The sequence below is a fragment of the Cololabis saira genome, chromosome 15, assembly GCF_033807715.1.
Source record: "Cololabis saira isolate AMF1-May2022 chromosome 15, fColSai1.1, whole genome shotgun sequence".
Taxonomy (NCBI): domain Eukaryota; kingdom Metazoa; phylum Chordata; class Actinopteri; order Beloniformes; family Belonidae; genus Cololabis; species Cololabis saira.
This window is the reverse complement of record NC_084601.1, coordinates 34450971-34477868: the sequence shown is the minus strand read 5'-3', so window position 1 is coordinate 34477868 and position 26898 is coordinate 34450971. Positions and strand designations below refer to the sequence as shown.

The window sequence follows — 26898 nt, the reverse complement described above, 5'->3', positions numbered from 1 at the left end:
TCTCTTCAGGTTTTAGATGTTTATCTGTCAACTATCTGTACTTCAGTAATAAATAATAGTTTGTGTCAATTTTTGTTTTTTATAATCTACTCATTTTTTTCAACAGAATGTCTGTTTGACCAGTTCTTGTTAATTTATTTTATTAGTTTTACCAGCCTTCCAACATCCAGTCTCTCTACCACCTGCTCCTCAACCACAACACATGTTATCCATAGTGTATTTAGTTTGTGTATTTCACAATATGTTTTGATGTTATACTTATACTGTTATACCAGGTATCACTTTGGACAAAGAACAGTTGCAGAGGGAACACGACCAAGTAAATACCATCAACATTCAGCTGCAGGTCAAAAACAACCAACTGATCAACACTTATAATCAGCTCAAAATTGAACTTGATGGTAAGAAAGATTTATGACCAAATAAATAAACTTGAACTTCAGCGTTAGCCCCTATACAGTAACTTCTTATTTCTATTAGTGTAGCTTAATTAAAAATAGATAAGACAGAAAGCTAGAGCTAAAATGTTTATACAAATAACCTGAAAGGTAAAGGTAACACCTGAAGGAGATATCGAAATATTGAAAGAACACTCATAAATGTGATGCTAAATCTTTCTAAAACACTTGTCTGTCTGATATCTGATATGAAGGAGAGTGTCATGAAGGATGGAGAAGATTTGGATCCAGTTTTTACAGAAAATTCACAAAGAGTAAAACTTGGTCTGAGAGCAGGAGGGAGTGTGAGAAAAGAGGAGCTGATCTGGTGATCATAAACAGCAAAGAGGAGCAGGTGGGTGTTTGATGTCAGTGTATTTGATGTTACTGCAGTTTTCTGTTACTTGTGTTCTCCACCTGCTGTCAGTCTGTGTGCTGCTTCTGTCTCCATCCTGATGGATTTCAGTTAGAAATGTGTTTTTAAATCTTTTAGATTGTTTTCAAACACAATCATCAGGATACTGAGACAGATATGCAGATTCATGACGGCAGATTCTACTTTTGTCTCGTCATTTAGGATTTTGTGGGAAGACTGTACCCAAATGAAACCTCCTGGATTGGTCTGAAATCGGAATGGTCACCAAGTAAACAAACATTTGAATGGAAATGGGTGGATGGATCACTACTGACAACAACGTAAGACAGTGTTTCTTTTACAATTTCATCAAAGTCATTGTTTTCAAATTGTTAACAGGTAAAACAGAAGAACATGTTAAAATCTGTATCATCAGGATTTCTGTAACACATTTATTTGAATGAACAGCTGCGTGAATCATTTATTGTTTCTTTCATAAAAACTCAATGAGAAGTCTGATGAAAGAGACATCAAATCTTCGTTCTCAACAGTTTTTAAATAGTGTATTTAGTTTGTGATCAGCAGGAGAGAAGAGATTTGTGGAAGATGTGCAGACTGAGCTGCTTTCACTGGAATAAATGAATGGATACCATGTTGGAGTATTTAATGAAGACCTCATCCAACATCTGGAATCAGACCAAAAGTTCATTGTGATCATTAAAAAGTGAACATTGTGTAAAAGAATTACAGAAGGTGTCAGTTTTATCAGAAAATAATCTTGATTTCCATCTCAGCTGAACATGTTGTTTTAATACTTCACAGGTTCTTGACTGCAGGATGGTCTCAACATCAGTACAACAAACGTGAATATGCTGCACTGTGTTGTACTACTGAAGGGAAATTGACACATTCACTTCACACTTCCACTAATAACTGGATCTGTGAGAAGCAAATACAAGATTTCTTTGTTGAATCCTGATTAACTTCAGATAACATTTGGTCACTTTCATTTATTGTGTTTCATGTGTCATTTATAAATGTGGTGATTCTGAACTTCATTATGTGTACAGGGTAGTGAAGCTGTCATCAGAACTACAGGAGAACTTTGCTGGAGTAAAATATAATTATTGTAAATAAGTATAAATGCAGCTTTTCTTCAATTTGTTTACTTGTGTTTTAATTTGATATGTGATGAATGAAGAGTTGTCAGTTAAAATAATTGTCTTTATTCTGCGACATTTACATAAACATTTGTCCTCCTGGCAAAGTGTATTTCAGTAACAGAGGAAAAACCCTCAATAAAAAAGGAAACTTGACAACAGCTGTTGGATTAAATGTTTTGGATTAAATGTTTCGGACACAAAGTCTGAAGTTACAATTTAGTTGTTTTTAACATGAAAGTGTTTAAATTAAAGATACCAAAATACAAGAACATGAGGATGAGCAAACTCTCTTTTTCAAAAACAGACCTGAATCTTTTATTAACGTGTTTTTTGTCAGTTTGACATCAAGTTTATATAATGTTTATAATTTTCAAAGATTTGTAAATAAAGACCTTATCTTCAACTTCATTGTGTTATCTATTTTATTTTTTCAGTTTCTCAGAAAGTTTCTGAGTTTGAAACTTAAACTGATCAGCCAGAACATCACAGTCACTCTTTCAGTTTCTGGGTTATGCAGCAGCTCCTCGTGGTCCTAAAAGACCTCCAACCAGTCAGGATCTGAACAGAACCATCTGAGGGAGTCCTGCAGTGTCTGGTACCAGGATGTTAGAAACAGATCATTCAGACTTTCAGGTTGGATCCAAACACCAACATTCCAACTTCTGGGTTGAAGCTAAACTGCAGTTTCTCGAGTTCAGTAAAATGTCCAACTTCAGACAGAGAGAATGAAGAACAGAGAGAGGAGAGACACAGACACAACAGTTGTACTACAGGGATGACTTTATAAACAGATTTAGACAGCAGATACTGAGGTGGTCAGAGGGGGGACTGCAGGCTGGATGTCTGCAGGTATCCAACAGACATTTATACAGACAGGTGGAATCAAGCAGTGTCCCCAATGAGGTAGTCTTCATTTGTTGTGAATTGTTTTATTAAAAACTGCAAAACAAAAACTGCAGACGATCCGCTCCTTTGCGCTCCGTTGCCTAGTTACCTCACTCACTGCTGCTCACTGCACGCGCGCCTTTTAAAAAAAAAACATTCGGAGCGCCATGTGGAAAGGCGCACTCTCAGTTGTGTGTGTCATTTTTGGATTTAAAACACACACACGGCGCACCAAACGAAAAGGTGCCGTCAACACACACACATGCGCGCTGCAGAACACACAATTGTGCGTATTTAAAAATAGAGCGGGAGAAAAACGTATTTTGATTTACTTTATTTCAGTTTTTACATTGATCAAACCCATCGAAGTCCTCATCTTCTGTTTCTGAATTAAAGAGCTCCTCTAAATCAGCTGTGCCAGTCCGAATTTCTTCGCTGTCAGAGTCACTTTCCGTGCCGTGAGGCCCCTCAGAAAATCCGGCTTTTGTGAAAGCTCGCAAAATAATCCCAGCAGACGCGTTAGCCCACGCATCACCAATCCATCTGCAAACTGTAACATAACTTGCCCGGCGCTACCTTCCAGTCTTTGTGAAACTGTGTTCCCCCTCAGTCATCCATTGCTCCCACGCCGCTTGCTTAAGGCTGATTTATGGTTCCGCGTTACACCAACGCAGAGCCATGCCGCAGGTTACGAGGCCGCGTACCCTACGCCGTAGGCTACGCCGTACCCTGCCGTATTCTGCGTCCATTTAACGCGGAACCATAATTCAGGCTTCACTTTGAACGGCCGGTTCATACCGACGTCCAGCGGTTGGAATTCCTTCGTCAGACCTCCCGGAATAACAGCAAGCACCGCATTCATATTTTTCACTTCTTTTTATACACTGTCTGTGAGATGGGCGCGTATAGAGTCACAGATCAGCAGCGCTGGTGATGTGTGGAAAAAACCACTGGGTCGCCGCATATACACCTGCCTCATCCACTCAACACACAGGTAAGCATAAAAAAAAAAATTAAAATATAATAAAATGTTATTCAACCAAGAAAAAGAACAGTTAAACTGTGTGCAATTTAATGATTGTGCTTGCATTTTGTTTTGTGTTTATCATTTTCAGAACTTGATCAATCGAGAGTAGAGAGAGAATCCACTTGGTGTTCAAGGACTGGCAGCATCTCCTCATCAAAAACTAACCGAAAAACCCAAATTGTTGTTATCAAACCATCAGTTGAGGCTGTGTTCAGCCGTTTTTTTTTAAATGTTACATGTCATACAAGTTTTTTGCAGCTCAGTTTTGTTATTTTTTCGTTTATTCACTTGGACAGTTTGATCCTTTATTAATGGGGTTAATGTGGGTTTTCATAAGCTAATAAAATTTAAAAAGATTTATGTTAGAGCAACAAGCAAACACATGTTTTCTATTCAACTGTAATTGTCACTTGAATAAGTTATAATAAATAATGAGTTATTTAACATTAAGGGGTACTTACATTTATTTTACATTACATTGAATTACATTTAGTTACATTTGTAAGTTACATCTGGCCCTATGAGGACAGCCATTATGCTGATGTGGCCCTCGGTGAAAATGAGTATGACACCCCTGCCTTAAAAGATACTTGGGAACACCACTACTGTGCAATTTATAAAACAACAGAATTATGCCTGTTATACAGATCTAAAATCTCCTTTAGAGCAAAAATACACATGTCGGTCCCATGTCTGGGTTTGAAACCAAACTGGTTATCAGATGTCAGGATAAACCGTTCTAGCCTATTCAGTAAGATCCTCTCCAGGATTTTGGATAAAATACTGGCTAAGGCTGTAGGTCGATAATTTTCGCTACTATTTATTTTACCAGCTTTGTCTTTAATAATAGGCACCAATACAACAGATAAAATGGAATCAGGTAAAATACCATGAACTAAAAACCCAGTAAAACAGATGGCAAGCAGAGGACAGAGTCTTCTACTTCCAAATTTTAAATGCTCAGCAGAAATCTTGTCCTTACCACATGCCTTATTATCTTTTAGCATGATAACTGCATCAGACTTCTTGTGGAGAGACTGCCACATCTTCAGTGTTATCAATACTGCCCACTGTGAAGCTGTTACTCTTAAAGCAGCACAACGTAACTTTCAGGTTTTGTTGAGTTTGGCGGCATCTTTTGGACAAAAGCGGTAGTGCTTTACCAGAAAGAACACTACGTTTCCCATGAGCACCAGCGCGTACTGCCGGAAAACTCCTGTCCTGTGGAACCAACTTCCAATCTGGGTTAAGGAGGCTGACACCACCTCCACCTTTAAAACTAAACTTAAAACATTTCTGTTTAGTAAAGCCTATAGTTAGTGTTTAGTAAACCTCTAGCTGGTGTTGGTAAATCTCTAGGTAGTGTAAACTTTAGTGTGTCAGAGTCGCTCCTGTAGTTTCTTGTGCTGGCCCCCCCTTCTCCTCCCTTTTCTCTCTTTTGTCCATGTTGCAGCATCCTTTGCCGGACACCGGAACCTGCAGGTGGTCGTGGGTGGCTTGTAGCTTGCATTACGGAGCACAAGTCTTTCCCTGACCCTGCACCCCAACCTGGGACTTGCTGATTGGGCCGGAGCTTCGGGAGCTGCGTGCTGGCCTGCGGTCCCCACCCCTGGTCATCCCGTTGCTGGCCCCCCTTCTCCTCCCTTTTCTCTCTCTGCAGGTGGTCGTGGGTGGCTTGTAGCTTGCATTACGGAGCACAAGTCTTTCCCTGACCCTGCACCCCAACCTGGGACTTGCTGATTGGGCCGGAGCTTCGGGAGCTGCGTGCTGGCCTGCGGTCCCCACCCCTGGTCATCCCGTTGCTGCCCCCCCTTCTCCTCCCTTTTCTCTCTCTGCAGGTGGTCGTGGGTGGCTTGTAGCTTGCATTACGGAGCACAAGTCTTTCCCTGACCCTGCACCCCAACCTGGGACTTGCTGATTGGGCCGGAGCTTCGGGAGCTGCGTGCTGGCCTGCGGTCCCCACCCCTGGTCATCCCGTTGCTGCTTCCACCTGCCTGCTGTGCTGTTGCCGTCCCTGACCCACCAGTCTGGCCCTCGGCAGGAGGGTCCCCCCTTATGAGCCTGGTCCTGCTCAAGGTTTCTTCCCTCGTAAAGGGGAGTTTTTCCTTGCCACTGTTTGGCTTAAGGTTTTTCTCCCACTAGGGGAGTTTTTACCTGCCATTGTTTATGTAATAACTGCTCGGGGGTCATGTTCTGGGTATGGGTCTCTGGAAAGCGTCTAGAGACAACTCTGTTGTATTAGACGCTATATAAATAAAATTGAATTGAATTGAACTGTCCCGTCGCTTGCAGTTGTGTTGATAGCGAATGGAGACGGGACAGACTTTCAAAACTACTTTTCTGTTTCACCAAGTGAACAGATGGAACGCAAAAAAAGATGTTAAACTGCTGTAAAGGAACTGGAATTTACCGGGATACCTTAAACAAGGAAGCCAGGGAGCGGTATATGGAGAAAATAATGATTATTAACGGGTTGGGTCCATATGAAATCCCCTATCAAAGAGTGAGATTTACTGCCGCAGTTCTGCACAACCCACGTCTTAGGCGACCTTGTTTAGGAGTGTTTGGCAGCTGCTTTGGTAAATGTTTGACTCACCATGTGTTTCAATAAATTAGTATAATAGTACAACATAGAGTACATGTTTTGTATCACTCTTACTTCTCTTTTCTTTTTCTTTTTTTTATTTTATTTTATTTTTTTTTATTTTTATTTATTTTTTTTTTTTTGACTGCTATATTATGCGGAAGATGCTCCGAGGCATGAGCAATATTTTTGTTTTCCTCGTGAGATTATTTTTTTCCTCTGCAGCTAAAAATAAGAGTTAATATTTTTTCCTCAACAAACTAGTTTTATCTGAAGATTGGGGTTAATCGCACCGCAGAGAGCTGGCCAGCAACTGCGTTTAGCTGGAGAAGTGGGGAATAAAACCTGTTCTGACCCCGGTCTGTGTGTTGTGTTTGTTTGTGGTTTAATAAACCCGTGTTTTGATCCGACCCGTCTGTGTGCGTGTTTGTTTGTGATCATGTGTGGAAGGTTGTTTGGTCGTTACAGCCGCGATCCAAGCGAGCCGACGACTCTTTCACTCTTTTACTCTGTTATATCAGATACTCGGTCTCCGTGGTTCTGCCTCCAAGCAGGAAAGCGGTGAAAAGTTAAACCATTAGCGATCTTTTCTCCACGTCTGTTATGTGGAGCTGCTGCAGCCACAACGCAGCAACGGGTTACCAGCTTCTCATGAGCTCTGCGCTCCAAGCCCCGCCCATTTTCGTCTCGACTACGAATCGGGAAGGAGGGGGAAGTAACGTATGCCGTAAAGCAGTCAAAGCCGTAAAAAGGTGTAGTTTTTCAGTGTGGCAGGGTTCCTACCATGCTCCTCAAAGTTACATAGTGCCAGTGAAGGCGATACAGACCCAATGACACAATGAAATATCACATTAAGGTGGAAAAGTTACATAGTGCTGGTTTAACACAGTTGAACAGTTCATAATAATGTTTCTGCCACAACTGAGTAATTTCCTCTGGACCGCTTACACCATCAATATTTGTCGGCAGAAAGGTTTTACAATTATTAATCTTTTTAATTTCTCCCAGAAATCATTTAAATTATTATTTTGCATTTTCTTTGCAAGTGAGCCGGACTTGATTTCATTCTCATTTATTTTAATGAAACGTAACGCATATTTAAAATTTGCATTTGCCCGTTTCTTGTATTCAAATAAGGGACCATGTTTATGTCTACCTGACCCAACCCAGGCTTTGAAGGCCCTCCTAGCTTCAGCATGAGCCTCTTAAACATATTCATTCCAGCCTGGCTTGGCTGTGTATGTTATACAGAGGCCTACTTACAGTAACACAAGGAGGGACTCTACAATATGATCATACAAGGAGCACAACTCTATACCTGTCATGGTTTGGTTTGCTAAGGACCCAAGTGCAGGAGAACAGGAGCCAGGAGTTGCAACAAAAAAGGGTTTATTCTCAAAAAAGGCAAAAACAAGGCGCTGCAGAGCAGGATTAACCAAAAAAACAGGATCAAAAAACTACGAGGAGACATGGAGGTGGAAACAGTACGGACCGACAGGGAACAAAGGAATGACAAGACAAGATATACTGAGGGGATAACGAGACATGACGAGACACAGGTGCAGACACAATCAGGGCAGATGGGACACAGGCGGGGCAAGACAGAAACTGAAAGTCACAAACTGGGGGGGAAGTGTCAAACCCTGACAGTACCCCCCCCTCAAGGGACAGATCCCAGAAGTCCCAACAGTCCCAACCCAGGGTGGGCGGAGGGGGCCTGGAGGAGGGCCCAGGCCACACACGGCCAAAGCTCCGGGGGCCGCCCTCGGGACCGAGCAGACCAGTGAGAGCGTTCCGGGTGCCGTCCTCGAGGCCGGGCAGGCCGGCGAGAGAGCTCGGGGGGGCGTCCCCGAGACCTGGGCCTGGGTCTTGGCGGGGGGCGTGACGGGGATTCTTGGCTGGGCTCGGGGACTCGGCTGGGCTCGGGGACTCGGCTGGGCTCGGGGACTCGGCTGGGCTCGGGGACTCGGCGGGGCTCGGGGACTCGGCGGGGCTCGGGGACTCGGCGGGGCTCGGGGACTCGGCGGGGCTCGGGGACTCGACGGGGCTCTGGAACTCGACGGGGCTCTGGAACTTGACGGGGCTCTGGAACGTGACATGGCTCTGGAACGTGACATGGCTCTGGAACGTGACATGGCTCCGGGGGTACCCGGGTCCGAGGCGCCGGCTGCGGGGGTACCCGGGTCCGAGGCGCCGACTGCGGGGGTACCCGGGTCCGGGGCGCCGGCTGCGGGGGTACCCGCAGGGACAGGTGCGTCCGGGACCACCACTGGAACAGGGACAGGTGCGTCCGGGACCACCACTGGAACAGGGACAGGTGCAGGAGCTGGAGCCGGAACAAGCTGGGGCTGGCGCTGGCACTGACGCCCTCGTCGTCGCCTCCCCTGAGCCTGCAGGCTCCTGGGCCCACCGCGAGCCTGGCATGTTCCCAGAAGGGGGTCCCCATACTCCCCCTCCTCGGCCCGGCGCAAAAACTCCCTTAGGGTGAGGCGCTCTCCCGCTGGGTCCATTTAGTCGGACCGTTCTGTCATGGTTTGGTTTGCTAAGGACCCAAGTGCAGGAGAACAGGAGCCAGGAGTTGCAACAAAAAAGGGTTTATTCTCAAAAAAGGCAAAAACAAGGCGCTGCAGAGCAGGATTAACAAAAAACCAGGATCAAAAAACTACGAGGAGACATGGAGGTGGAAACAATACGGACCGACAGGGAACCAAGGAATGACAAGACAAGATATACTGAGGGGATAACGAGACATGACGAGACACAGGTGCAGACACAATCAGGGCAGATGGGACACAGGCGGGGCAAGACAGAAACTGAAAGTCACAAACTGGGGGGGAAGTGTCAAACCCTGACAATACCATGTTGCGGATTCTTACAGTTAATATCAAGCAAAATGTCAGACTGAACATAGTATGCTTTAAGATCCTTGTAACGCAATGTAAATGTAATGTAATAATAAATGTAACAATGTAATAATGCCCACAAACGTAATAAACCACAAACGTAATAAAAATATGCAGCTTTTAATGTAAAAATCCTGCAAATGTAATACATTTCCCAAAAATGTAATAGTCGCTGCCTACTACAAACGTAACACGCGATTTCCCACAAATGTAATTACTATTACGTTTGTAGAGATCTATTACATTTGTGGGGAAGTGAAAATCTTCAACTTTCAATGTTGTAATAACTTCCCACAAAGGTTGCCACAGGTTGTTGTTGTTTGATTGTTGTTGTTTGTACCTACTAATAGCTGGCCGTGGGTGTGGAGTCCAGCTGCTGACTCTCCGCTCCACGCTCCGGATGCTCGCCCACACACCCCGCAAGCAGCTCTCTCTCTCTCTCTCTCTCTCTCTCTCTCTCTCTCTCTCTCTCTCTCTCTCTCTCTCTCTCTCTCTCTCTCTCTCTCTCTCTCTCTCTCTCTCTCTCTCTCTCTCTCTCTCTCTCTCTCTCTCTCTCCTATATAGTATGTATGTATATATATGTTACGTTAATGTAGAAAAACGGCTACTTTGCAAAATAGCCGGCTATTTTGCAAAATAACCGGCAGGGCGGTTAATGTGTAAAATAGCCGGCCAAACGGCTATTTTGCAAACTAGCCGGTGAATGTGTAAATTATAATAAAACCCATCCACACTCTCGCAGCCTGCCCTGCATAATTAATGCTGTGGATGTGTCAGACCCGACACTTTTTCGGGGAGTGTAACGTTAGGAGGTAGACTACAGCTCTCAGATCACAGTGTCAGGGAGCAACACCCATGGGTGCTGCCTATAAAACACAGATACTCTGAGTTACTAGCTCATTACTGTCATGAGAGAGTGATGCACTCTGGGGTCAGAAATACTCTAGTGCAGATGCCGGAGAAATACTGGGTTTTGACGGGTAGACAGCTGGTGAAGAAAACAATCTCACATTGTCACATTTGTAAGAGACTTAAGGTGAAACCAGCACAGCAAGTCACAGCTCCGCTACCTAGAGACAGAGTTACTGAGTAACCACCCTTTGAAGTTACAGGGGTAGATTTTGCAGGACCATTATATGTCAAGTCTAGTGGTCAGTCAAAGGCATATATTGCACTATTCACATGCGCTGTCACTAGAGCCATGCATTAGAGCATTAGAGCTAGTCTCAAATCAGACTACTGAAAAGTTTCTCTTAGCCTTAAAGAGATTTATTGCAAGACAAGGACTGTGTAAAGTTATTTACTCAGACAATGCTAAAACATTCAAGAGAGCAGACCAAGACCTAAAAGAACTGGGGAAGTCTATCAGAGGGTCAGAGCTAAACAGAGTTTTTCGCTGACAAAGGGATCACCTGGAAGTTTATCACCTAGCAAGCTGCTTGGTGGGGCGGCTTCTGGGAAAGACTTGTGAGATCTGTAAAAGCATGTCTGAAGAGGATCATTGGGAAAGCTTCACTAAGCTTAGAGGAGTTGACAACCATGCTTGCCAAAATAGAGGCTGTGTTAAACTCCAGGCCTCTTTCTTATGTGGACAGTGATGCTTCAGAGTCCCAGCCACTTACACCCTCTCATTTCCTGGTTGGGAAAAAGACTAACTTCCCTACCACCAAAGACTATGCTTCCACCACCTCAGGCAACCAACGTGAGCAGAGAGGTCATGGGTCGGAGATGGAGGTACCGGCAGAGACTGTTAACCAGCTTTTGGAACAGCTGGAAAAAGGACTACCTGATGGACTTGAAATCAGCTCACAAGTGTGAGTTACCTGCAGAGCCGGATTAACGCAAAGGCAGACTAGGCACGTGCCTAGGGCCCGACAGGGGGGGGGCCCAGACAGAGGGACAAAAAAAAAAAAAAAAAAAAAAGAATTTTTTTTTTTTTTTTTTTTTTTTTTTGTCTGCACACATATTAATGGTTGATAACATGCCGGTAAAAACCTAAGGCATATATATATATATGTGCATTATTACTATATTTAGTATACATACATATATATATACGCATACATACGCACAGGGCCGCCGCAAGGGATGTGCGAACCGTGCGACCGCACGGGGCCTGGCGCCCCAAGGGGCCTGGCGCCCCAAGGGGCCTGGCGCCCCAAGGGGCCTGGCGCCCCAAGGGGCCTGGCGCTATGGGCCGTTTTTTTTTTTCCCCAATTTTTTTTTTTTTCCTTATAAATATCAACAGTCACGTTCCATTACGGACCTAAATGTGTACTAGTCTGTGCATATCAATAAATATATGTGCAATGATGACGCGTGTCTGTTGTTCAATACAACTGATCAGACTAAGCGCAGACACAAGCTGCTCTGATCCAGACGGGTGGAGTTGGAACAAACTGTCACACAATGTCGAGAGAACGAGACAGATTAAGGAAATTTCCATCAGGGGATGAAAAAAGAAAAAAACAAAAGAAAATGGAAGAGTTTAATGCCTCTCTGAAAGGCACGTTTTATAAATTTGTTACAAAAATCACCGATCCGCCCGGGTCTCAAGCAGCCGTGGGGCCCCGCGTCGAGGCAAGAGATGATGATGAGGCAGGGGAAGGTATCCAGTATTTTGCTAATTGGAGAGTTAAAATTGCGCATATAGACATCCGACCGGAAAAACCCAAAAATTTCGCGCGCGCGCGCTCGCTACGCTCACGCGCGAGGGCCCCCCTGGCTGTTTCACACAGGGCCTCGCAAATCTCTCAAACGGCTCTGCATACGCATACACATACATACATATACACATACAGACATACGGTACATACTACAGCACACTTTGTCTTACTGCAAATTGTATTGGTCTTTGTAGATTTTACTTCTTATTTAACTATTCAATTTAATCAACACATTTAATTAAGATTTTCTGCAAAATGCTCACAATCGATAAGATAAGGATAATTTAATAGCATTTAATAGAGCATTGTAATAACGTATAAATAATAAAAATCTAAAGATAGTCTGATAGACTGTTTAATATACAACACATGACTTATTTTGGAATACAAAGAACCAACTTGACTATGACTTTGCTATGTAAAATGTGAATTAAGTTTTATTAGTAACTTTGGTAAGTTTAAGATTTCATAAATAACATCGATGGAGGGGGGCCCGAAAATCACAGGCTGCCTAGTGTAGTCCATTTATTTAATCCGGCTCTGGTTACCTGTACCCACTGTGCTGAAAGTGGGAGAGGTCGTTCTGATCGGAGAGGAAAACATAGCCAGGCAGATCTGGAAAATGGGCAGGATAATAGAGCTGTTTCAGGGAGAGACAGACTCATTGGTTCCTGCACTGTTCGTACAACGACAGGCAGTTTGTTGAAGAGACCTGTTCAGTTGATATATCCATTAGAGATAAGTTAAAGGGGACTGAGTAGTGATGAACAGTTGTTCATCGGTCGGGAGAATGTTGTGAATTGTTTTATTAAAAGGGATTGAAACAGATCATTCATGGTTACTTAAAGGAGCTTGAGGCTCCTTTTAAGAAATTAGACTCTCTAGCGCCACCCTTCACCACGACGGCCGTTGGGGGTACTGCAGCCAACAGTGAAGCCGGCACGGGAGAACGGGGAGAACGCATATGCAGCGTCATCTGACGTCACATCCGCAGCCCAGCACGGGAAATTCGGGACCGAATTGCAGCACATTTTGCAGCACACAGCCTATTCAAGGCAACGGAGAGATACACTAGAGGGCTCATTCTTTTGGGTTTGGAACGCTTCATCTGACATTATTACTAGAAAACTTAAAATGTATACAGATTTTTTTCATAAATCTTGCCACAATCCGGCCTCAAGCTCCTTTAAAACTGTAAGTTAAAATGTGTAAGATGCACTATTTACATTATTTACAGTATTTAAAGTTTATTTACATTTATTTACAGTTAAACTATTTACAGTAAAGTGAACATGTCCTGATAAACATTAAATGGACAATATTCATATGTTAGTATGGAGAATGTACTGAAAATACCCTATTTACGGTTACAAAGGGAAATGCTTTTATTTTGAAGTCTCCAGGAAATGATCAAGCGTGTGTTCATCGCTAGCTTTAGATTAGAACTGCATGCTCAAGATGTCTAGGCAAAATCCGCTGTTTTTTCCCCTGTTTTGTAAACTGCAGCTTGTTTGAGGAGAATACAGCAAATGTTCCGTTTTAAAGACACACGTTCTGGTTATTAAGAAGCAGCTTCCGCTCCACAACATCATTGAACCAATATGGACTTCCTCATTGGGGTTTTGTTTCTGTTAAGTTTGAGGAAATTTGAGGAGAACTTGAGGAGACCCGGGCTTTGATTTCCATATTTCCATATTTATCATATTTATATACACACACACTGTTTGTGTTGCCTGAATTTTCCCTAGGGGCTATGTTGTCTGGGGCATTACGCCCCTGGGTCTCCCATGGCAAAAAGGTCCTAGGTGACGGGCCAGACTAAGAGGTTAGGCTAAAAGGTTCACAAGCCAAAACACGGACAATAAAACAAAGAAACCAAGGGCCGTTACGTCGCCCGGATGGGCGTTACCGAGGCCCCTTCCTGGAGCCACACCTGGGGTTGGAGCTCTAAGGCAAGCGCCTGGTGGCCGGGTCTTTGCACATGGGACTCAGTCGGGCTCAACCTGAAATGGCAACGTGGCCCCGCCTTCCTGTAGGCTCACCACCTACAGGAAGGACCATGACAGGATGGTGCAATGTGGTCTGGGAAGCAGTCGTGGCAGGGCCTCGACGACCCAATCCTTGGACCAAAACCCTTGCAGTAGGGACATGGTATATCACCTCGCTGGGGGGAAGGAGCTGGAGCTTGTGCAGGAGGTTGAGAGACACCGGCCAGACATAGTCGGGCTCATCTCCACACATAGATTGGGTCCTGTAACCCAGCTCCATGAAAATAAAAACAACTAGAAGAAAAAAATATATAAAAAAGAAAATAAAAGAAAAAATGAAACAAGAGTTACTCAAAAAAGTAAGAGGAAAACAAAACCATCAAAATAAAACCTCATCTTGTGTACAGGATGGTCATTCTGCAGTGTAGGTGTTAGTATCATCCTTTGAAGTCTAACATGTTAAAGAAAACTCAGCGCACTTTTTTCTTAATTCAACCACATAGAAGGCTGAACAAGAAACACCGGAAGCTGAACCAGCACGGATGTCACATTGAATATTGTACAAGAGAATATCAGCACTTCAACAGCAGATCCACAGTTAGTCAAGTACAGCACCTGTCCGGCTGTCTCTGTCCTCTCAGGATGTCCTCAGATATTAATTCTAAACCAGATTTATCAAAAAAGGGGAGATGCAACAGAAATGAGCAAGAAGACGGAGCAGGAAGGGAGGAGGTTATCTATCAGAATGTTGGGAATAACCTTAGTGTTTTTCAGTCACAGGAAGAAGGTAAGCAAAGGACACAGAGTTAATACATTTCAACTTTAGAGATAATTATGTTCAGGTATTATACATTCATGTGTGGCTCCAAAGTTTATGATCTCTGGTTCTGCAGAACGACAGACTCAGAAGCATCGTGCTCTCCAGAAAAGACCTGTCAGACGTGCAACACTGTGTCGAGGAGTGTTGTGCACGGTGGTTTTAGTCGTGGTCGTCATCTTGTTCAGATACGGTAAGATAAAATGCTACACCTCAAAAACTACATGATGCATTTTGGTCACAAAGTAGAGAAACTGCTGTTTATATCTGAAGTACTGATGACGTACTTTCATAAAACATTGCTGAGTTTAACCTAAAATCAAACAGAGAAGGTTCTTTCACAGTAATCCAACCCAGGAACTATTGGGGGTTTTCTACTTACAACATGTGGGACAGTTCTGTGGACAAATGCTTTAAGAGTTACATGTTAGGGTCAGAGACAATTGTTTTCATTGCACTACATGTTATCTGTCAGTAGTCTTGGACAATTTGTCGTTGTACCGCTCTGAGACAGATAAGATGTCAATCATTTATTCTTGTTCAAACGGATCCCTCCTCGCTTATGGGATTTTGCTGGTATGCTCTGTTTTCCTCGTTGATGTTGGAGGTTTTTTATGAAATACTAAAATACTGGGCCGCTCGGTGGCGCAGTGGGTTAAGCAGCGGGCCATATATTGAGGCTACAGTCCTCCTCCTGCAGCGGTCGCGGGTTCGAATCCAGCCCGCGCACCTTTGCTGCGTGTCTTCCCCATTCTTTCTCTCTACCCCTTTCCAATCTGCATCTCCAATAAAGGGCCACTAGAGCCCAAAAAACCTTTGAAAAAAGAAATACTAAAATACTAGTTCAATTTGAAGGAAAATTTGATTACTTTCACTAAATGTCATTTAGCTACTGAAGGCTTTGCTACTGAGGCTGAAATGTGTCCCAGTAGTTCAGAAATCTTGACATTATTCCCAATGCTTTAACACAGTTTGTCACAGATTGGTGAGGGGATCTGGCCAGCTTTGCAACTAAGAGGCTTTGCTCCCGAGAAGCGCCTATTATACCCAGTCTTGTCACTGACCTTCTGTCAGTTAACTTAGTTACATTTTCCAGTTTACCAGTTTTTGGTTTGTATCAATAACATTTCCAGCCTTTTGTTTCCTCTGTAACACCTTCTTTTAAATGTGTTACTGCCATCAAATTCAAAATGAACTATTTTGAATGAAAAGGCTAAATGTCTGAGTTTCAAAGGCTGATACAGTGTTTAAGTTTTATTGGCAACACTATGACATTTGGAAATCATCTTTTTCATTTTACACAGAATCCACCTTATTTGCAACGGATGTTGCTTTTTGTCAACCACATTTTTACAGATCAGATTATTATCTTTCTGGACAAAAAAAAACAACAACAAATTAACCATTAGAACTGTTATGGACAATCAAGTGGAGTCATCATCCTCCACTCTGGTGAGGATTTGATCCCCAGACCTCCACATGTCAAAGCATGCCTGGGCAAACACTGAACCCCCATATTTTGATCGTAGAAATAATGTTCTGCATATGGTGTACTGAGTGTATCTGTATAAGAAAAGACAGATGACAATGCATTTTGTAGAAATTAGGAGGAAAAAGGAAAGCATGTAAGTACATCAGTTTGTGCACGTAAGCCTAAAGACCCAGAACCTTGTTTTTTAAATAAATAGAATGAATAGATAACAATGAATAAGTGTCCTGATAAGAAATACACACGAGTATTGAAGTCCCAATTTGTACCTTCCAGGACAGATGACAGGCAGAGCCTGTTCCCCAACTTGAATGAGCAGGGAAGTTATGAAGTTATGGGGAAATCGCAAGTGTACATGCTCCAAGCTGAGGTGTCATAAATGCATTTTGCCTGGGTAACTCTAGAGAGATATGATTGATTACAGAGCCCATGCAGTGCAGAGGTGAACCTCGTTATGTCTAGTCCATATCCGTTGATCCGATGCTTAAGCTCAAATCCTTCGCTGCCAAGAGGTGATGCAGACCATTAGTGGGGCAAACAAAGTCCAGCGGAAGCAGGCAGAAGGATGCCATCAACCAAGCCATCAATCTGCAAATTAGTGCTGGAAAGTAGTGCATGCTGCAAAGACACCTGACCGCACATGAGGCCTCAGTGCAGCTAAAATGCTGGCTGATGAGCAGTGAGGAGCTGCAGCTGGTACTAAAGAAGTGTTGCACATGAAGCCGATGAGGTGGTGTGACACAGTGGTAAGTGAACTCACTCACCACAACAATTCAGAGTGTGACACACTAATAACTAAACCGGCCTTCCTGCCTGGATCCAAGCGGCAGCCGCAGTACCACTTGTTGGGGGATGTACATCGTACTGCTGATCTTAAAATAAACATCAGAGTCAGATAAACCACAATACTTCTGACCCTTCCGAGAACCAGTTTGCCTTGAGAGACAGATCAAGTGGAAATTCCCCCAGACAACATATGTATGTATGTATGTATGTATGTATGTATGTATGTATGTATGTATGTATGTATGTATGTATGTATGTATGTATGTATGTATGTATGTATGTATGTATGTATGTATGTATGTATGTATATGTATATGTATATGTATATGTATATATATATATATATATATATATATATGTGTATATATATATATATATATATATATATATATATATATATATATATATATATATATATATATATATATATATATATATATGTATGTATATGTATGTATATGTATATGTACGTACGAGCACACACATATACATCCCAGGGATGAAAATAATCTGTTAGGAAATTTCATACACTGCTTGTTGAATAAAAAGATATAATTACAATTTGTAACAGTAGAGCATTATCCAATAACAACCTTAAAGTCAGAGCCGGCCCAAAGCATAAGCGAACTAATGGCACTTTTCCACTAGTACCTACTCAGCGCGCCTCTACTCGCCACGCCCCTGTCTTGCGCTTCTCCCCTACAGGCCGAGGCGGGTGGAGGCGTGCAGAGTAGATACATTTTCTGTATCTATTCTGCCGAGGTTCTAAGCGGCTGAGTCGGCCCTGTATCTGACGTCATCACAATACACGCCACCAATTGGTCGGGGGACGGGGCCGTCAGACTTCTGAATCAGGAAGCGGGAGTCAGCGTGAGAGCGACTCCCGGCTCGCGGCAATTTTATCCAACAGGCAATGGCAGCGCAAACGTCTGTTTTGTGATCCAACTCTGAGGTGCAGATGTTCATAAACCTGGTGGCTGAGGAGAAAATTAAAGATCCACCAGGAGCTCTGTCACTTCTCAGCCGACACAAACAAACAAACCAAAAAAAAACGTTGCCGCTTGAAGTTTCTTTCACTCTCACTTTTTAACTTGATATCGAACACAAGCCGCAGACCACGCAGCACATATATCATCTCCTCCATGCTCTACGTCTTTAGTGTTGTCTTCTCCATTTAGATCACACAATCAAATAGTAGATCACAGCAGCTTCGCTCCAACGGGCCCACTTCTCACCTGGGTGTTTAAAAACAAACGAGGTGTGCCGAGTCGAGGCGCGCTGAGTAGGTACTAGTGGAAAAGTGCCTTAAGCGGCTGCTTAGGGCCCCGTGACCACTAGGGGGCACAGATGAGTTAAAAAACAATAAAATAAAATAAAAAATGAAATAATTTTTTTATGTGTGAGTGATGATTCATACATTATCAAAGGTATGTTATTGTACAAAAACACAATAATTAGTATTATTACATAAACAATATTATGTTAACAGACTAGAGTAGACGACTGCTGACATATTGACTCCTGCCTCTCGGCTCCAGAGCTCCACTGGTCATGTGTTCATTTAACCCTGCATTGCGCACTTCGCATCTGAGGAGTAGGTTGAAGGCCCACCATGTCGCAAAAACTGACTTTATTTGTTTATTCTATTTAATAATGTCTGTTTTTGTACATTTGAATTTATTCTTATATGGAGAACATATTGACGAGGTACGGTTTGAGTGATTTTATTTACAGTTCTAGTTTTTGTAGTACTTTGTTGTTGCACTTAATTGTTGCTGTTCCACTTCAAATTGTTGTTGCACATTGCTGTTGCAGTTTATTTAAAACCAAAAATAAAGTAGACAACGTGTTTACAGTAAATGGTTTATAAATTACCTATTTGGTTATTTAGTTTTTTTTAGTAGGCCTAAACTGTAGATGACACTCAGTATCACACTTAGTACTATATCACTTTAAATATTAATTGTAAATCAACCCCAGGCCGCTTTTGTAGCTGAATTTGATACCATTTTAGATTAAAAACCATAGATGGGTAAAAACATGCCAGGCTGACAATAGGAAGACGGAAACAACACTGCTGCAACTGTGCAGCTCTTTGACCTTTTATCTGTTGCTTCTCTGTGTGGCCAGAAGGGGCAGTTGCTGACTTTGCAAAATATTGATTGAAAGATTTTTCTGCAAGATTGTTAATCTGTTGTCTGCTTTCAAGGTCTTAATCACTGTGGATTAGAATCTAACTACAAAAAAAAGTTCTTACATCTAGTTTTACAAGTGTATTTGTAATGACAGTAATGACATGAAATAAGTTTATAGTGGGTGTGTGTACGATCAATAATCAGTATTATTAGCTGTAATAGAGGCCCCAAAATCATATTTTGCTTAGGGCCCAATGGAGGCTTGGGCCGACCCTGCTTAAAGTAAATGATTTCTGTTGATTTAAAGTAAAGTGATTGTGTGTTACAGCTCTTGTAGTCACCTTGAAAGTCAACCAGCTGAAGACCAAAGTCAACCAACTGAACAACACCTACAAGCAGCTGCTCAACAATGTTTCTGGTAAGAAAACTTTTAAAATAACCAAAAAAACTCAAGCTACACAATCACCACCTAAAACGTTTAAAATATATATATTTTTTAAGCACACTGTCATGACATGGTAATTATGGGGAGTTTCTCCAGCAGAGTCAGATAACGGACTGAATGATACATTTAAAAGTGATATTTCGCATTGCAAAAAGGGGCTCCTCGGTGGGCATCTCAACATTAGGAGCATGGTCCCAAAAAGAGAGCAAGTGGAGTCTTTATTAAATTACTCTAATATTGATTTTATGGGGCTATCTGAAACATGGTTGACCCAATCGTCACCTGAAGCTGCTGTAATATTTCCTGGATATAATGTTTTTAGGAAAGATAGGAACCAGGGGAAGGGAGGGGGAGTCCTATTATATGTCAAGAACACTCTGAAGTGTAAACAAATTACCTGGCCCTCTGGGATTAATATTGAATGTGTTGGGGTAAATATTGTACTTTTTCCTGAGATAACATTAACTGTTTTGTGTATATATAGAAAACCTACTGCCTAAAAAGATTTTTATGACAAATTCAAAGCCGTTCTTAAAGGAGCTTGAGGCCGGATTTTGGCAGGATTTATGAAAAAAATCCGTATACATTTTAAGTTTTCTAGTAATAATGTCAGATGAAGCGTTCCAAACCCAAAAGAATGAGCCCTCTAGTGCAGTGCTTCTCAATCCTGGTCCTCGAGTACCACTGCCCTGCATGTTTTAGATGCTACCCTGCACCAACACACCTGATTCTAAATAAAGGTCCTAATTAGCTTGTCACCAAGGTCTGCACAGTTCTGTTGATGACACAGGTACTTGTATCACGGTGCGCTGAAGCAGGGTAGCATCTAAAACATGCAGGGCAGTGGTACTCGAGGACCAGGATTGAGAAACACTGCTCTAGTGTATCTCTCCTTTGCCTTGAACAGGCTGTGTGCTGCAAAATGTGCTGCAATTCGGTCCCGAATTTCCCGCGCTGGGCTGCGGATGTGACGTCACATGACGCTGCATGCGCGTTCTCCCCGTTCTCCCGTGCCGGCTTCACTGTTGGCTGCAGTACCCCCAACGGTCGTCGTGGTGAAGGGTGGCGCTAGAGAGTCTCATTTCTTAAAAGGAGCCTCAAGCTCCTTTATGGCAATTTGATCATAAAAAAGAAATTAGAATCTTTGGCGACTTTAACATAAACTGGGACAGCACAACAGATAGGAAAAACCTGAAACATCTAACTCAACACTTTAATCTCTCTCAACTCATAGAAAAACCCACCAGAATTACCACTCGATCCAGAACCAGAATTGACTTGCTCTTTTCAAACAAGCCAGAACGAATCATTAAAACCCATAACCTTTTAACTGGTTTATCAGACCACAACGCCATTTTCTTCTCCAGAAAGCTCACCAAAGCATGCCTTTCTAATCCATCTAGATATTTCCATAATAGGAAAACTACCTGCAACTTCATACCAAAGAGCCAGCAAGAAAATCTTAAAGCAGCATTGAATGACCTAAATTGGAATAGGATCACCTCCTGTGAAGATATTGACTACAGCACAGATTCCTTTCATGAAAACATCAAAAACATAATGGAATCTTTCTCCAGGAAGGGAAGCCAAAAACAAAGAAAAGTATCTCTACCGTGGCTAACCTCTGATTGTTTTAACTTAATGAAAGAGTGGGACCTACTTCTTAAGAAATCCTTAAAGTCTAGCCTAACTACGGACAGATTGAAATTTACCGCGGCAAGGAACAAAGTAACTCAGACTATACGGAAAGCTAAAGCAGACTTTTTTTATTGCAATCATGGAAAGTGCATGGGGTGATGGGAAAAAAATCTGGCAAAATATTAATAAATTAACAGGTAAGCGGAACAAACAAAACGCAGACTTAGAACTTATTATTGACAACAAACTGGTGAGAAGTCCAGACATTCTGGCTACCGAACTAAATCACTTTTTTATAAAGTCAGTGGAAGACATCTCTAAACTTTTTTTCCCTGCGGAGTATGGCTCTGTTCATATTAATCATGCAATACCAATATTTGACATACAACAGATCACTGAAGCTGAAGTAGTTAACGTCATCAGCTCACTAAATAACTCCAAGGCCAAGGACATCCACGGACTTGATACCATGTTTTTAAAACTACATAAAGATTCACTCGCCTATCCGATCACACACTTAATTAACACATCCATACAACACTCAGTTGTTCCATCCGCCTGGAAGCTGGCCATAGTCAATCCCATCTTCAAATCTGGAAGAAGGACAGATATGAATAACTACAGGCCAATTAACATCCTTCCAGCCACCTCAAAGATAATCGAAAAATGGATACTGACACAACTCACTGAACACTTGAACCTTGGCCATACTCCGTTGCACCCTGCACAATTTGGCTTCCGGGCACATCACTCGACAGAATCAGCTATAAACCTGTTCGTAGAAAAAACTAAAAAGTATCTGGATAAGTCAGCATGTGTTGGTGCAGTATTCCTGGACCTGAAAAAGGCATTTGATACAGTGGATCATGCGGTGCTTTTAAATAAACTCTCTTTTTTTAACTTCTCAGAACCAGCAATCAGGTTGATAAATCCATATTTAACCAACAGGAAACAGTGTGTTGTTGTTGATGGGGCCAATACTTTTCTCACTATATATTAATGATTTGCCTATTGCATGCAGAAACACCCACATATACGGTAAATGTATGCAGATGATGCAGTTATTCTCACTTCAGCAAAAAACACTCAAGAGGCTGCCCAAATACTCACGAAGGAACTGACTAATATCCATGAGTGGCTCAAAAAATCATGCTTGTTATTAAACACAAAAAAGACTGTCTGCATGTACTTCTCAAAGAAAAATAACAAAGGACATCACACACTCTAATGTATTCCTGGGAGGAGAGGAGCTTGAGCTCGAAGTATCTAGGGGTCACCCTAGATTCAACCCTCACCTTCAAGAAGCACATCAAAAACATCTCACGAACAATCAATTTTATCCTCTCCAATTTTAAACTGATCAGGCCATCTTTAACTACAGCAGCAGCCAGGGTGTTTCTGCATGCAATGATCTTTTCTTATGTTGAGTATGGGTTTACAAACTGGTCGTTCTCTACCACAGGTAAGGCAGATTGAATCGCTTTACAAAAGAGCAATTAAAATATTTGACAAAAAACCTATATCGCATCACCACTGTCACATACTCCAGAAACATAGGTTTCTTAGTTTTGAGAACTTCACTAAATTCAAGTATGACTGTGCAATATATAAAATACTAAAAGGGTTGGCACCGCCCCCTTGTCGGACTATGTCAAACAAAATGAGCGGGCGGCAGTAGCTCAGGTGGTAGAGCGGGTCGTCCAATGATCCAAAGGTCGGCGGTTCGAATCCCGCTCTGTCCCAGTTACTGTCGTAGTGTCCTTGGGCAAGACACCTTACCCAGCTTGCCCCGTGTGAATGTGTGTGAATGTGTATGAATGTTGGTGGTCGTCGGAGGGGCCGTTAGGCGCGATATGGCAGCCACGCTTCTGTCAGTCTGCCCCAGGGCAGCTGTGGCTACAATGTAGCTTACCACCACCAGTGAGGATGTGTATGAATGAATAATGGTCTAAGTGTAGCACTTTGAGATTCATGAATGGAAAGTGCGTTACAAGTTAAATGCATTATTAAAATAGCAGCTACACGACCAGGGCCACCACAAGAGGGGACTGTATAATCCCGTTCAGGCGCACATCATGTGGGCAGGCTGTACTCTCGGTTGCAGGTAGTCACATATGGAATACTACGCCCTCTGTGATCCGAGACTGTAAAACATATGGGACGTTCAAAACTAACTTAAAAAAATGGTTAATAAGTAACCAAACTTGTAACCAGTGTTGATATGCAATGTATGGTCCCTATTTTATCTCTTTTTTTTTAAGGATTAATTTCTATCTATCATCACTATTAACTACCTCACAATATAACTGACAACCACAACTAGTCACAATTATAACAATAACTAAGTACCGGACTCTGCATTGCTGCAATCTCAAACTTCATCTACACACCCCGTACAGACCCCTACAAACATTATTCTTTGTTTATTTATTTATATATATTTTTTTTGTTTACTTATTTTACTTTATTTTTTTTTTATGATTAATTTCTATCTATCATCACTTTTGTATTTATGACAGTCTGGTTCCCTCCTCCACTGCTTATCAATTAATTACCTCACAATATAACTGACAACCACAACTAGTCACAATTATAACAATAACTAAGTACCGGACTCTGCATTGCTGCAATCTCAAACTTCATCTACACACCCCGTACAGACCCCCCCACCCACACCCCTTTTTTTTTTTCTTTCACTTATTTTATTTTGCATGTACCATAATCATGTACTGGCAGCACTTTAATATATAACTATTTATTAGTAGCCTATTTATCATGTACCACAGCACAGCAGGTACAAAATAGCACTACAGCACTTTAGTTCTCAAATTATTCATTTCCCCAGCACTGTTTTTATCGTCATTGACCTCTATTGTGAATGCATATGCCATGTTATGTGTGCTATATTGCTTTCTTTTTTTGTGATTGTTATTATTATTGTTTGTAGCCTATGATTTTTGCTGATTACATCTGGCAGGGGGACTACCGATGTAAACCAGCCTATCGCTGCAATCTGGGTGCATCTACATTTTTTTTTTAAATGCTGATTGATGTACATTGTCCCTTACCAAATAAATAAATAAATGAAATTTTTGTTTCCCACATGATGAAAACACCTGAGAAATATAGAAAATGTAAATCAGACAATGATTAAAAAAAAGATCTGAAAGTGAGTGATAGTAAGAAAGAAATAAGTTCAGTTGTTTCCTCTCTTAATTTCTGAATGTCTTCGCGATCACACGTGCACATGTGTGGGGGCAGCACATATCCAGGAGGCTGAAACTGAGTGTATTCAGTTACAACGCTGCCATCTAGCGGTCAATATATGCAACAACATCACACATTTTGTTTTTTCTTTCATGTTTCTCCTTCAAAGATCAGTTTTCTTAAATCCAGGTCCTCAGGACTCCACTTCTCTTCAGGTTTTAGATGTTTATCTGTCAACTATCTGTACTTCAGTAATGAATAATAGTTTGTGTCCATTTTTCTTTTTTATAATCTACTCGTTTTTTTCAACAGAATGTCTGTTTTTTTTTTTTCTTTTTTTTTTTTATCCCGGTTTTTTCCCATTTTTAGCACCCCGTGCTCCTACCTAAGTGACAGTCCTGGGCATTGCCATCCTCTACCAACCCCGGGAGGGCCCTGCACTGAGCTCAGGTCTCCTCCTTAACCTGAGGAGTGAGCAGGCAGACAGGGTGGGGCTTCTCCGGCCGGACGTAGCGCGTGGAAGGATCACGTTATTCCGGCCGGATCCTCCCCACCCCAATATGGCGCCCCGGTTGGCCAGAGGGGGCATGTGTAGCCCAGGACTGTCAGAATGTCTGTTTGACCAGTTCTTGTTATTAATGTATTTATGTTTTACCAGCCTTACACCATCCAGTCTCTCAACTACCTGCTCCTCAACCACAACACATGTTATCCATAGTGTATTTAGTTTGTGTATTTCACAATATGTTTTGATGTTATACTTATACTTCTAACCAGATATCACTTTGGACAAAGACCAGTTGCAGAGGGAACACGACCAAGTAAATACCATCAACATTCAGCTGCAGGTCAAAAACAACCAACTCATCAACACTTATAATCAGCTCAAAATTGAACTTGATGGTAAGAAAGATTTATCACCAAATAAATAAACTTGAACTTCAGCATTAGCCCATATACAGTAACTTCTTATTTCTATTAGTGTAGCTTAATTAAGAATAGATAAGACAGAAAGCTAGAACTAAAATGTTTATACAAATAACCTGAAAGGTAAAAGTAACACCTGAAGGAGATATCGAAATATTGAAAGAACACTCATAAATGTGATGCTAAATCTTTCTAAAACACTTGTCTGTCTGATATCTGATATGAAGGATATTGTCATGAAGGATGGAGAAGATTTGGATCCAGTTTTTACAGAAAATTCACAGAGAGTAAAACTTGGTCTGAGAGCAGGAGGGAGTGTGAGGAAAGTGGAGCTGATCTGGTGATCATAAACAGCAAAGAGGAGCAGGTGGGTGTTTGATGTCAGTGTATTTGATGTTAATGCAGTTTTCTGTTACTTGTGTTCTCCACCTGCTGTCAGTCTGTGTGCTGCTTCTGTCTCCATCCTGATGGATTTCAGTTAGAAATGTGTTTTTAAATCATTTAGATTGTCCTCAAACACAATCATCAGGATACTGAGACAGATATGCAGATTCATGATGGTAGAAACTACTTTTGTCTCGTCATTTAGGATTTTGTGGGACGACTGGACAAAAATGAAAACTCCTGGATTGGACTGAAAGCTGAATGGTCACCAAGTAAACAAAAATTTGAATGGAAATGGGTGGACGGATCACTACTGAACACAACGTAAGACAGTGTTTCTTTTACAATTTCATCAAAGTCATTGTTTTCAAATAGTTAACAGGTAAAACAGAAGAACATGTTAAAAACTGTATCATCAGGATTTCTGTAACACATTTATTTGAATGAATAGCTGCGTGAATAATTTATTGTTTCTTTCATAAAAACTCAATGAGAAGTCTGATGAAAGAGACTTCAAACCTTCGTTCTCAACAGTTTTTAAATAGTGTATTTAGTTTGTGATGAGCAGGAGAGAAGAGATTTGTGGAAGATGTGCAGACTGAGCTGCTTTCACTGGAATAAATGAATGGATACCATGTTGGAGTATTAAATGAAGACCTCATCCAACATCTGGAATCAGACCAAAAGTTCCTTGTGATAATTAAAAAGTGAACATTGTGTAAAAGAATTACAGAAGGTGTCAGTTTTATCAGAAAATGAAAATAATCGGCTTCCGGCTTAGCGATACATGGGGTGAGACGTGTTTAGCGGAGCTCCTGCAGAGTTAATTTAATTCTTAATTGATCAGCAATATTTGCATTACTCCCACGGCTTGGGTTTGAACTAACGCGGTTACATTTACAACTTACCACGAAAATGCCTCCAAAGTCCATTAAAGCGGGGAATAACCTTCCAGCTAACCCGCGGCCTGCTGTTCACGCTGTCCCTTCGCCCCGCGGTGACTCTCCTCCCCAGGAGAGCACCTGCGCCGCGCCGGTTCCCGCCGCGGAGTTCAGCCAGCTC

At 42.0% G+C, this 26898-nt stretch overlaps 1 long non-coding RNA gene across 1 annotated transcript; it reads left to right on the top strand.

Annotated features, from left to right (window-relative positions):
• The first annotated feature begins 299 nt into the window (after positions 1 to 299).
• Positions 300 to 1994, top strand: LOC133461541 (uncharacterized). Its single transcript, XR_009784192.1, has 4 exons — positions 300 to 401; positions 653 to 792; positions 1015 to 1133; positions 1615 to 1994. It is a non-coding gene; the product is annotated as an uncharacterized LOC133461541 (long non-coding RNA).
• Positions 1995 to 26898: the final 24904 nt, after the last annotated feature.